Here is an 11,689-nt window from a genome sequence, read left to right as displayed (position 1 = left end):
AATGGAGACTTTCCCAGAGGGAACTACTCTGCCTTGAGGCAGCTCCCCGCCCAATGCAGCTGAGCTGGGGTGGGGGTGGTGAGAACCTCTTCTGGGAATGCCTGGCAGACTCCTTGGCAGGGGCAGGGAGGCAGCAGGATGCAGAGTGAAGAAAAGTATATTTAATATTATGAAATAATTGTATATTTAGATAACGAAAAAATAGCTGTTTTCCTAGTGCTACAGGAATGGAAGCAAGGAGAAACCCTGCCTCTAGGGAGACTGTGTAAGAAAGCAAGGGAAGCTCCCCCGGAGGCTCTGGGAGGTCAATCAAAGAAACCTTTGTTTGTTTGTTTGTTTGTTTTATTTTTATGTGTCTGTGCACTGTGTGTGTGTGTGGTTCCTGTGAAGGGCAGAAGACAGTGCTGTACCCCTTGCAACTGGAGTCACAGACAGTTAAGAGCCAGGTAGGTGCTGGGAACCCAGTCCGGGTCCTCTGCAAGAGCAGCCAGTACTCTTAACTGCTGAACCCCTTCTCCTGTTTATGACAAGAAGGGCCTTGGAGATAGATCAGTCACTCTATAGCTGTGTAATTTTGGGGAAATTACTCAGCATCTGGAACCTCAATGTCTTCATCCATAAAATAGGAATAATTATGCCTCCTACACAGAACTCCGAGAATGGTATGTTTTATTTGAAATGGTGTCTAGCCAAAAGCATTCCCGTGCCTTGTCAGTCCTAGGAGGGGTATGTGGAGGGGGTGGAGCTGGAGGTCCTACAGGCAAGGACTGCGGGGTCAGCATGAGGGAGCTGGGGGAGTCGGGGGGGGGCTGGAGCTGGGGGTCGAAGACAATAAGGCTCCATTTTCTGCAACATGACACATCTGATATATTTGTCCGGCACAATGGGAGGGACATGGGTGAGGAGCTGGGAGTTTGAAGGTGTAGGGGGGAGAGGAGCTCCCTTACCAGAGCAGCTTTAGGCATGCAGGACTAGACACCAGGTTTCCCTTCCCAGAGCGGCTGCTGAGACAGCCACAGTGCACAGGGTATGACAGGAGTCAGAGAGGCAGGTCCAGTTTTCCTTGGTGGTGTTCATGTCCTCCCTTCTTGGTTGGAGCCTTGCTGGTGGGATAGACTCCTGTTCCAGGGATGTATTTGATCTAAAAGGTCAGTATAAAGGCCAGGTGGTGGGTGGGTCTCTTCCCACAGTACCATAATGTAGGTTTCCTCTGGTCAGATTTTTCCAATAGTTCATTAAAGGCATTCTGGAGGCATAGACAGGAGTGTCTCTGTGAATTCAAGGCCAGCCTAGTCTACAGAACGAGTCCCAGGACAGCCAAGGCTACACTGAGAAACCCTGTCTCAAAAAAAAAAAAAAAAAAGGCTGAGTCTGCAACCCTGCGATAGGTGTGAAGCTGTGACCTCCAGATGACAGATTAAAGGTCACACACTCACACATTCTTTTTGTTTTTATCAACATCAATATGTCAGTGCTAGGAGACACACAGGGTCACAAGCACTTTACGGTCTCTTTTGAGGTTTCAAGGGTCTAAGGACTCAGGTTCTTTGCTGTTGGATTTCAGATTCCAGTCTGTCTGGAGCCTCTGGTTGTCTCTGGTCCTCTCACCTGACTCTCAGGATGCCACCTGTCCACTCTGGCGGTCTTATCAAGCTTGTGAGGCTTCTGGCCTCCAGGGCAGAGCCTGCTGATTGATTCCCACCCTCATTCTAAATTCGGGAAATGTTGAAACTGTAAGAGAGCTTAGAAGCCATGTAAACACGGTTCCTCAGTTATACTGAAGAGGAAACTGGATCCCTGGGAAAGAAATGGAGTCGTCCAACAAGTGTCATCAGGACCAGAGCCAGCATGGAATCTACCAACTCCACCCTGGCCAAGACCATAGGACAAACGTGATCCAGGGATCACTCAGGAAGGTTATTCAGCTGCCCCCAATCAATATGATCAGCCTCCTGGGGCTGGAGAGACAGCCCTGTAGTTAAGAGCAATGGTTTCTCTTCCAGAGCTTGGGGTCTGACTCCCAGCATCCACTTGATGGCTCAGTAACTGCCTTAACTCCAGTTAAGGTGGCCTCCTCGGACACTGCATGCAAGTGGTACGCATACATGCAGACAACACATCCATACACATAAATAAATCATATATATGTGATTATATATATATGTATATATTTATATATAAAGACCAGCCTCCCCTCAATTCATATTCACGTATGCCACCCTGATCACAGTGTGTCCTAGGCATAGAGCGTAGTGTGTGGCACAGTGGGATGTCATCAATGCAGTCCATGTAGATTTGACCAAAGGAGAGTACACAGATCTCAAAGGGTCTTTGGGACCTAGAAAACAGACTGAACACGTTTTTCCAGAACAGTGAACTGAAACATGACTATGCTTGGAGCCCAGAAAGGACTTAGCTTGCCTCCTAACTCTGTCACCCGCTGCACATGCATAGCCAAATTGCTTCACTTGTAGCCTCGGTTTCCACATCTAAGAGTCAGGTGCACACCTCAATGAGTTGTGGGAGCTAAATACCGTGTAATCCAAGTGACTGCCCCAGCACCGAGTGTACAAGGTACACTCACGCGTGGTGTTTTTCCATAGGAGAGAAGTAACACGTTGCTGCCCCTGCCCCTGCCCCTGCCCCTGCCCCTCCCTAGGAGCAACCACACTCTGTACATGACTTGGCCACTGGACAGAGGAAGGAATCAGTGGCAGGGGTCATGCTACTCGGTCACCTTCTCTGGGACCTGGGCTTTATAGGCCATTGCTGCCTTGTGCTGAAACCCCTTTTGGCTCACTACCCCCAACAAAAAAAATTCCACAGGTAGAAAGTACCCAAACCCTGGGAGAAAAGGCTCCCATCCTGGGACCAGGGCACTCCTAGGCTTGAGGACCCCTAAGCCAATGCCATCACACACAGGGATGTTGGTCCAGCCTGATGTGGGTGAGTACAGCACATCTGTGGGTGGTAGAAACGATGGCAGCAGCAGGGTCTTGCTGGTGGGCATGACAGAGATGGAACTGAAGCCGGAGCAGCTGTCACCAGGCTTGTCATGATTCAGCTCAGAGATCTCGTAAAGGGGACTAGCAAGTATAGAGGCAGGCAGGTGCAGGGACCATCAGGGCAGCACCCTCCTCTGGTCTTGTGGAATCCTATTCTTTTTTAACCTGGGTCTCAGGAATCCAAATACCCAGCCAAGAGCAATGGAGATGTGGATGCCAAGGCCCTCACCCACCTGCTCTGCCTCAGACGCAGACAGCCTCATCCATCCCGCCCTCTCTTCCCAACACCCATGTGCTCCCTCCTCTCAGCTCAGACATCTGTTCCCCACCCACTCTTCATCACCACCCTCCCATCTCTCAGCCTGCTCCCAGGAAACACTGTCTGTCTGTGGCGCCCTCCTTATCCCTGTCAGTGAACCATGTACTCCGCTGGCCACCCTTCCATACCTGCAGCACCCTGGCACCCCCTCCTCAAGCACTGGCATGGTCTGTACCAAGACACCTACAGCACTCTTGGGCAGCGTTGGCCATAAGGTCTTTGTACTGGGTCAGTGGGTGTGGTCAATGTGTGACATTTGCCTGTATGGAAATATCACAGTGAACTCCATCAATTTGTAATAATTGTAAAGAGGTGGCTTGGAGATGGTGGGGTAGATAAAGTGCTTGCTGTGCAAAATGATGTGTGTGGACCCCCAGCAGCCATGGAAAGAGATGAGTGTGCTGGTGCCCACCTGTATTCCAAGTGTTGAGGGGCAGAGAGGAGGGCCCAAGGGGGCTGCCAGTCTAGCCAATCAGTGAACTCCATGTTCAGTGAAAGACCCTGTCTGGACAATAAAATGGAGAGTGACAGAGGAAGATACCCCATTGTTTGACCTCTGGCATCCATATATGTTCACACAGGCACATGCACATATGAGTAACACACATACACGCAGTGCTAAATAATTTTAATAATTTCTTGGCAATACTAGAGATTGAACCCAGAGTTTCATGCATGCTAGGCAAGAGCTCTACTACATTACGTCTCCAGACCAATGATTAGTAATCTTAAGAAAACAGACTTTAAAAGATTATTTTTATGTGTGTGTTTTCCCTACATGTATGTGCATGTACTACATGCATGCCTGGCCCCTGCAGAGGCTGAAGGAAGGTATCAGGTCTCCTGGAACTGGAGTTACAGGTGGTTGTGAGCTACCATGTGGGTGTGAGAACCGAACCAGAGTCCTCTTCAAGAACAGCAAGTGCTCTTAACTGCTGAGCCATCTCTCCTGCCTCTAGAAAACAATTTCTAAAAGACAACAATATTTAGAAGCTGGGGAGATGGTTCCATGGGTGAAAACACTTGCTGCAAAAGCAAAAGTCTTGAGTTCAAATCCCCAGCTCCCATTTAAGAAGCCAGAAGTGGGCACACGCACCTGTAAGTCCAGCACTGGGGTGGGGACAGGGACAGGATCCCAGGAGCTCACTGGCCAGCCAGCTGGCATGATTAGCTCTAGTGAGAGAGCCTGCCTCAAAACAGAAGGTGCAGAGCAATAGAGGAAAGTGTCCACATCACCTTCTGGGCTCTACACACTCACACGGGCACATACAACACACACTGTGCATACACAGTCAGCTTCCCAGGAGATAATTTGGCCCTCGAATGTCAGATGTGTGGTATTGAAACATCGTTCCACACCGCCTACCCTGACCCCAGGTTCAGTTGCTCCTTGGATCCAGCCTGATGTTTTCTTGTGTTTCCATCCTTCTGTCCCTGTCACCACTTCTCTTTATATTGGCTCAACTACATCAAGCCTTCTCCATCACTACACTATGAGTTGCTTTTAAACTGTCAGAATATCCCAAAGCATCTGTCTCCACCACTGGAATCCTGGACAGCATTTAGGACTTTCCTTGGCTCCCTCATTTTATGATGGGTGGCTTCTGACCCAGGATCCTTCATTGTAAGCATCTCCCTCAGCACCCTGTTATCCCGACCTCCTGTCTGCACGCCCACCTCTGGGCTCCAGGCTCCTCTTGGGCTTCCCTGGCTCTCAAAGACGCTTCTGCCTGCAGGACTCACTGACTTTGCAGGTGCCATCCAGTGGCGGATCCTGTGAGGACTCTGATGGTCCCTTCTGCAGGATGAGAACATCCCAGCTGCCAGGATCCAGAGTTTCTTTCCCATTCCTCTCAGAAGCTCCTTTTAAAAATGTACTTTGGGCTTCTCTGTTTCTCCAGTGGCCTCTGAACAGACCATACTATTCACTGTGAGGTCTGGCCACCGTCAGGCCCAGTAAAACCAGAGGGGAGCCAAGCAGGTGGTGGTTTATCATTCGACAGTTTGGCCACCCACCATTATTGCATCCTGCTGCCAGGACACCGAATCAGTGCTTTGTTTCCTGTCATCTGAACGCTCACCCTGTGCCCTTTTTCCTGAGAAAGATCATCTATATTGTTCAGGAGCAGCCATTGAGCTTTAGCTTTGCATGAGGGGGAAAAGCTGCACATCCAACATTTGTAACAAATGCTTTCAGGGCATGTATTTTATTATTTGAATTTCCTGGATCATTCCAGAATAAGAATTTGAGTTCTTGTTTGATTTTTGACTTCTGTTATTTATAAGCAATGTAGTGTTTATACATTGCTTATAAATTTCTCTTTAGTGCTTTGTTCTCCAGCATGGCCTGTTCTCATTCCTTCCATATCAGGCTGTTTTAGATGTAGACCCAGAGTCAGGAGCTATCCTTTGCTTTCTCTTGCTGTGATGAACACCATGACCAAAAGCAACTTGAGGAGAGAGAGTTTGTTTGGCTAGCACATCATATTACAACCCATCATAGAGGGACATCAGGGCAGGACTTAAGGCAGGAACTGATGCAGAGGCCACAGAGGAGTGCTGCTCACTGGCTTGTTCCTCCTGGCTTGCTCAGTCTGGTTTCTTATAGAACCCAGGACCATGTGTCCAGGGTGATACTACCTTTGGTGGACTAAGTTTTCTTCTACAAGAAAATGCCTTTTAGTATTTTTGAAGACTTTTTGTTCATTTTGGTTTTGCTTTTGTGTGTATATGTGGGGGGTCTTATTGATCTTTAGCTTCTTTGATTTTTGTTTTTGTAGGGTTCTGTGTGTGTGTGTGTGTGTGTGTGTGTGTGTGTGTGTGTGTGTGTGTTTCTTGAGAATACTTTTTTGTTACTTATTTGTTTTCTTTTCTGGGAGAGAGAGAAACAGAGAGAAAGCATAAAGTTGGATAGATAGGGAGTGGGAGGATCTGGGAGAGCTGAGGGAGGGGAAAACATAATCAAAATATATTTTATGAAAAGATTTTTTAATATAAAAAGGATTTAAAAAGAAAATGCCCTACAGGCAATCTGATAGAGGCATTTTCTCAACTTAAAGCCCTCTTTCCAGATAACTTGTGTCAATCGGAAAACAAACAAAAACCCACAAAAACAGGACAGGAGCCTTCTGGCATCAGCAGAGAGTGGAAGCTGAGAGCACAGATCTGGACAAAAAAACCAGGCTCCACCCTTGGCTCTGCTACTCAGCTGTATTGTAGTGAGCACCATTTTCCTCATCTGCAGCACCCACTGCACTCACTGTAGACACTGGATCAGAATTACTGAAGCACACCGAACAGCAGATACTGACCACTTGCAGTGATTCTCAGGTTAAGCACTTCAGCACAACACAGAGAGTCACAAAAAGCCCAAGGCCTTTGGGTAAAAAGACAGCAATGAATGGACTGTTAAAGAAAGGCAGAGAAGCCCTTGTGACCCCAATGGTGGTTTGCACAAGAACGATGGCTCCCTAGGGTCATGTTTGATGTTTTGTCATCAGGAATGACTCTACTTGGGAGGGGTTAGGAGGTATGACCTTGTTGGAGGAAGTGAGTCACTGGGTGGACTCCCAGTGTCTGTCTTTCTGCTGCCTTTGGATCCAGATACAGAACCCTCAACTACTTTTACTATGTCTGCCTGTGTGCTGCCATGCTCCCCACCAAGATGGCAATGGACTGAACTCTGAAACTGTAAATGCTTTCCTTTACAAGAGTTGCTGTGGTCGTGGTGTCTCTTCACAGCAATAGAACACTAAGACAGACCCCAGACTAATGCTAGACTCTCACGGCTCAGTGTTACATGAAAAGCAAGTAACTGGGCAGTAAAGCCTGGCACTTCTGTCTTTTCCACAGCGACTGTTAGGGAAATTAGATGAGGACAGCCCATTGTGATTCCTTAGCCAATGGAGGGATTTTGGAGTTAGGGTAATAACAGAGGTCACTAACCTGTAGGAGCTTGAGAAACCTACTCAATGGCCCTCTGTCCTCCAGGCAAAGTGTTGACAAACCTGGGAACTGGTGTCCCATGACCCCACAAGACAAGTGATAGCTAGACCCTTAAGCCGGAGAGCATGTGTATCCCATGAGACCTGAACAAGGTCTCTTCCTATGAATAATGTAAACCACTTAAAAGCCAATTACAGTGGCAGCAACCCCTTTAGCCTGGAGCAGATTCTGGGGCAGGGAGCCCAATCCAGCATGCGGCTGCAACGACAAAGGGCAAGAATTTGTGGGGAGACACACTGGGACTAGAGGAGGTGTGGGGAACATAGGAAGAAGCTAGCGTTTGCACACTGCACTCAACCCTATTTTGCAGGTGAATAAATATGCACAGATGGAGCGAACTGCCCAAGGTCAGTTGGCTGTAGAAAAACAGAGCTGGGGCTTCAACTCCAGCAGTTTGCGGCTGAATTGACAGCAATACACCAGGTGTCTTCTGAGGGTCTCTATGGCAGTTCTTGGACTCCCAACAGCTGCTTCTCTCCAACAGAAATGCTAGATTGTGAGGGTTATCATTCGTGGCATGTATGGTAAGTGGGCAGTGTAGCATCCTGCAAGCATGTGCCCGTGTACCCCTACAATTAAACCCAACCAAATGTAAACAGGGAATATTGTGTCCCAGCTGGAACCTGGAGAATGGCCTTTGGCCATGACTAAGGTAAGTGAGCACATCATTACTGTGCCTCTTGGACTCTTGCCTCCTGAGGGACAGTGACAATCACAGTCCTACACAGCCATGTTTTTTTTTTTTTTAATTTTTTATTTTATGTGTATGGGTACTTGCATGCATGTATGTCTGTGTATCACAAGTGTGCCTGGTACTTGTGGAGGCCAGAGGTAGGCTTCAGATCCCCTGGATGGAGTTACAGATGGCTGTGAGATGCCATGTGGGTTCCAGGAAGAGCAGCCAGTGCCCCTAACTGCTGAGCCATCTCTGCTGCCCCACAACCCTGCTCTTTACGGCTTCACCCACACCTTTCTCCCACGGCCCGAGCTGTCAGGGCCCTACACGGTGGCCTACTGAAAAAATGATAAGTGGGGACCCACAGCATTGTCAGGCTTGGGAATCGTTTTGGAAGTGCAGGGATAGTGGAGCTTGGAGCTGTGGGGGTTGGAGCTGGAAGGATCTGGAGGTGGTAAGGCTGCGAGAGTCTGGGCAACAGCTCAAATGCAGGGGAACATTCTAGAACTGGGTGGGAACAAGCTAGCTGGAAGCGAAGCCGGGCAGCAAGCACTGAGCCACAGCAAAGGTGAGGCACTCTAGCAGCTGATACTCGGACCTGCTGCAGGGTGGGACCACCTGGAGATTCCAGCACCTGTGCCCTGGGAGCATCTGTTTATTTCATGTGGGTACTGGGAGGATGGAAGTCTCCTCAGGGTGGAGAAGAGATAATCTTGGTGCAGAGAGCTCCTGCTGTTCTCTTCAGCGGGGTCCAGCCCTACAAGGGGCTCCACAGTTCAGCATCTCCTGGGATCACCAGCTACAGAATGCTGATTTTGTACAGGTGTTAGGATAGCACATGACCAGGGGAGTGAGTGCCGATCCCTTGTTTTCCCACCTTAAGAGACAGGCATGTGAACTGATCTGGCCAGTGCTGTGTGGGCTGCTTCTGGGATCCTCCCCACTATTTAAATTGAGAGATGGAGAGGATGAGAGAGGGAAAGAGAGAGACAGAGACCAGAATACCACCTATCCTGCATGTGGAAGGGATCCTGGCTAATGTAACCCCTAGTAGAGTTTCAAGACCCATCTTGTAACGATGAAGCTAAAAGAGGAAGATGCAGCAAAGAAACTGGCCAGCTCCCTGGTGCAGCTGCTGAATTAGCCTAGGAACTCCTGACCTCCGTGTTTATCATGGCTCCACTGCTACAAGCCAGGTGCTTTCTAAGGACATTTGACTTACCAATTAATAGACTCCTTAACCCTGGGTATGGAATGACGATGCCCTCTACAACACCAAAGTCTGTCCCACCCTTTGGGAGCTCGAGGCATCAGAGCTGGCTGTGTCCTGCAAGAACAACTTTCCCAGTACTAGAACTACACAGTGCAGACAGAGCACACCCCTGGGAAGAAGGCAGAGGGCATGCACACCCTGGAGGGGTTGGAAAAACAGCCAGAAGGCAGCAGAGTCAGGGAGCTGGTTGAGTCCCAGGCCTATAGACTGCAGGTCCAGCATGGCTGACTCTCACCTCTGAAAGTCCATACTGGATGCTTCATGGGGATGCTTTTCTTGTCATCCAGTCAGGCATCCTGCCTGGCTTCCCACATTCCCTTTTCTTTCACTCCCCTACTAGCTCTGTTCCTACTCTACATATTCATCTTCCCCTTGTCCCTAACCCTTGAACCATGAAGTTTGAGAGTTAAAATAGTCAAGTGTCCCCACTCTCCCAGAACCAACCTTTAATAGCCAGATTCTAAAATCAATATTTTAAGAAACTGGGCAGTGCTTAGATTTTGGTCTCCATAGTCCAGGGGTGTCTTCAAAATAGCCCCCTTTCCTTTTCCTGCTGACCCCGAGAGAGGCCCCAGGAGCCCGTGCCATGGCTCAGCTGTAAGGACTGTACATCGGAGCTGTACCGGGAGGACTGTATGTTGGAGCTGCACAGCCCTTCTGAGCATCCTTGGCAGATACACACACACACACACACACACACACACACACACACACACACACACACACACACCTTGTTATACCCTCTTCATAAATCTTCTACACAAAACCTGAACTTGGGCTCAAAAAGCAGCACAGAAGCAAACAGTTTATACAGACTTTATTTGTCACCCAAAGAGGTGAGCACACACAAGTGTGGGCAGGCAGGCACAGGGCTAAGAGATACATTGTCATAGTTACCTGCCCTGGTCACAGACAGACCAGAAGGGGGTTTTGTTTCTAGCACACATTGCTATGGGATAATCACAATGACACATTTTATTCCCAGTTAGTTCTTTTACACCATGGAGTGTGGAGGGGGTACACTTATTACACTAAAAATATAGACTTTAGGATCTCTAAAACAAAAATATCTGCCTCTACATGAGACCTACTAGAGAGAAGAACGTAGAAAATGAGGGAATGTACCAGCACCTCAAGTTGCCCCTTCCGTGGGAAGGTTGCCCTACTCTCCACTGGACACCATCAGCTACTTCTAATCAATGACAGAAAAGAGACAAGAGGAAGGCTTAGCATCTCAGAGAAGTGGAGAGGGGCAGGAAGGATTTTGGCTTCTCTCACAAAAGGAATAATTGCACATTCAGGTTGGTGCTTCTGGTGCCAACACAAGTAAAAGCCTGCCGTAGAAGTCGCCCAGAAGCTTGATAAGCAATGCCCAAGCCAGCCGATTGCTCCTAAGCTTCGAAAGGCTTGTGGGAGGGTGGGGGTGGGGGTTCTCCCTCTGCTCAGAAAACATGATCGAGGGAGAGCGCTCTGTATTTGCCAATGCTGCAAGTGGGTTAAATATGGGGAAGGCGCTATTCCTTTTCTCTTCAGGGCCCAAAACCATTCCGTTCCTATTGTGCACACAATCTCTTCAAAGGATTATGCCCATGGATGACTCATTCCTGAAGGCTACTAAAGAGACTTCATTCCTCTCGAACACTCCAAACAGTGAGAGTCACTTCACACCTCCTTTGCTTATGAAAATTATCCTCTTTTCTGGCCACAAAAAAAGGTAACTGAAGAAAAAACTGTAACTAGTCAGCCATCCATTTGCTATAATTATGTTCAGAGAGACCAAGGGCAAACCAGGTATGGTGGCACATGCTTGGAACTCCAGCACTTGGGAGGCAAGAAAACTGCAGCAAGCTCAAGGCCAGCTTGGTCTACAGAGTGAGAACCTATCTCACAGAGCAAGAGTGTTGGGGGGGGCACCAAGAATCACTTAAAATAGTCATAACAGAAAATCTGCTTCGATTTGAATTTTGAATGTGTTTTTCTGCTTACAGTGAATGTAGATCAATACAGACAAACACGGGAGCTGAAGATTAATTAGTCTCTCCTCAACATGTCCTGTCAGAAGAGGCACCAGCAGCAGCTCAACTTGAAGCTTTCACCTCAGCTGGTGGTGCCGTCAGGAGCCCTGGCTATGATTATTCCCTCAGAGGGAACTTGAGCAATGGCAGGGAAAACTGAAGGACAGAAATAAAGGGTTCTGGCAAAGCTGAGGCACAACAGGCAAGAGTCTGGGTGAGCGTTCACTTGCCAGCCAGGGTCAACAAAAGGATTTCCACCATGAGAAAGTCAAGATGGTGGAAGCCATCCAGTGTAGGGCCTGTGAATGTCCAACGAGGATAGGGCTTGGAAATTGAAGAGTGTGAGAGACAAACCAGCCCTACCCCACAGTTTAAGACCTCTGGGAGCTCAGGAAA

Source organism: Cricetulus griseus, chromosome 2 (genome assembly GCF_003668045.3).
Source record: "Cricetulus griseus strain 17A/GY chromosome 2, alternate assembly CriGri-PICRH-1.0, whole genome shotgun sequence".
NCBI classification, from domain to species: domain Eukaryota; kingdom Metazoa; phylum Chordata; class Mammalia; order Rodentia; family Cricetidae; genus Cricetulus; species Cricetulus griseus.
This window is presented reverse-complemented; position numbering follows the sequence as displayed.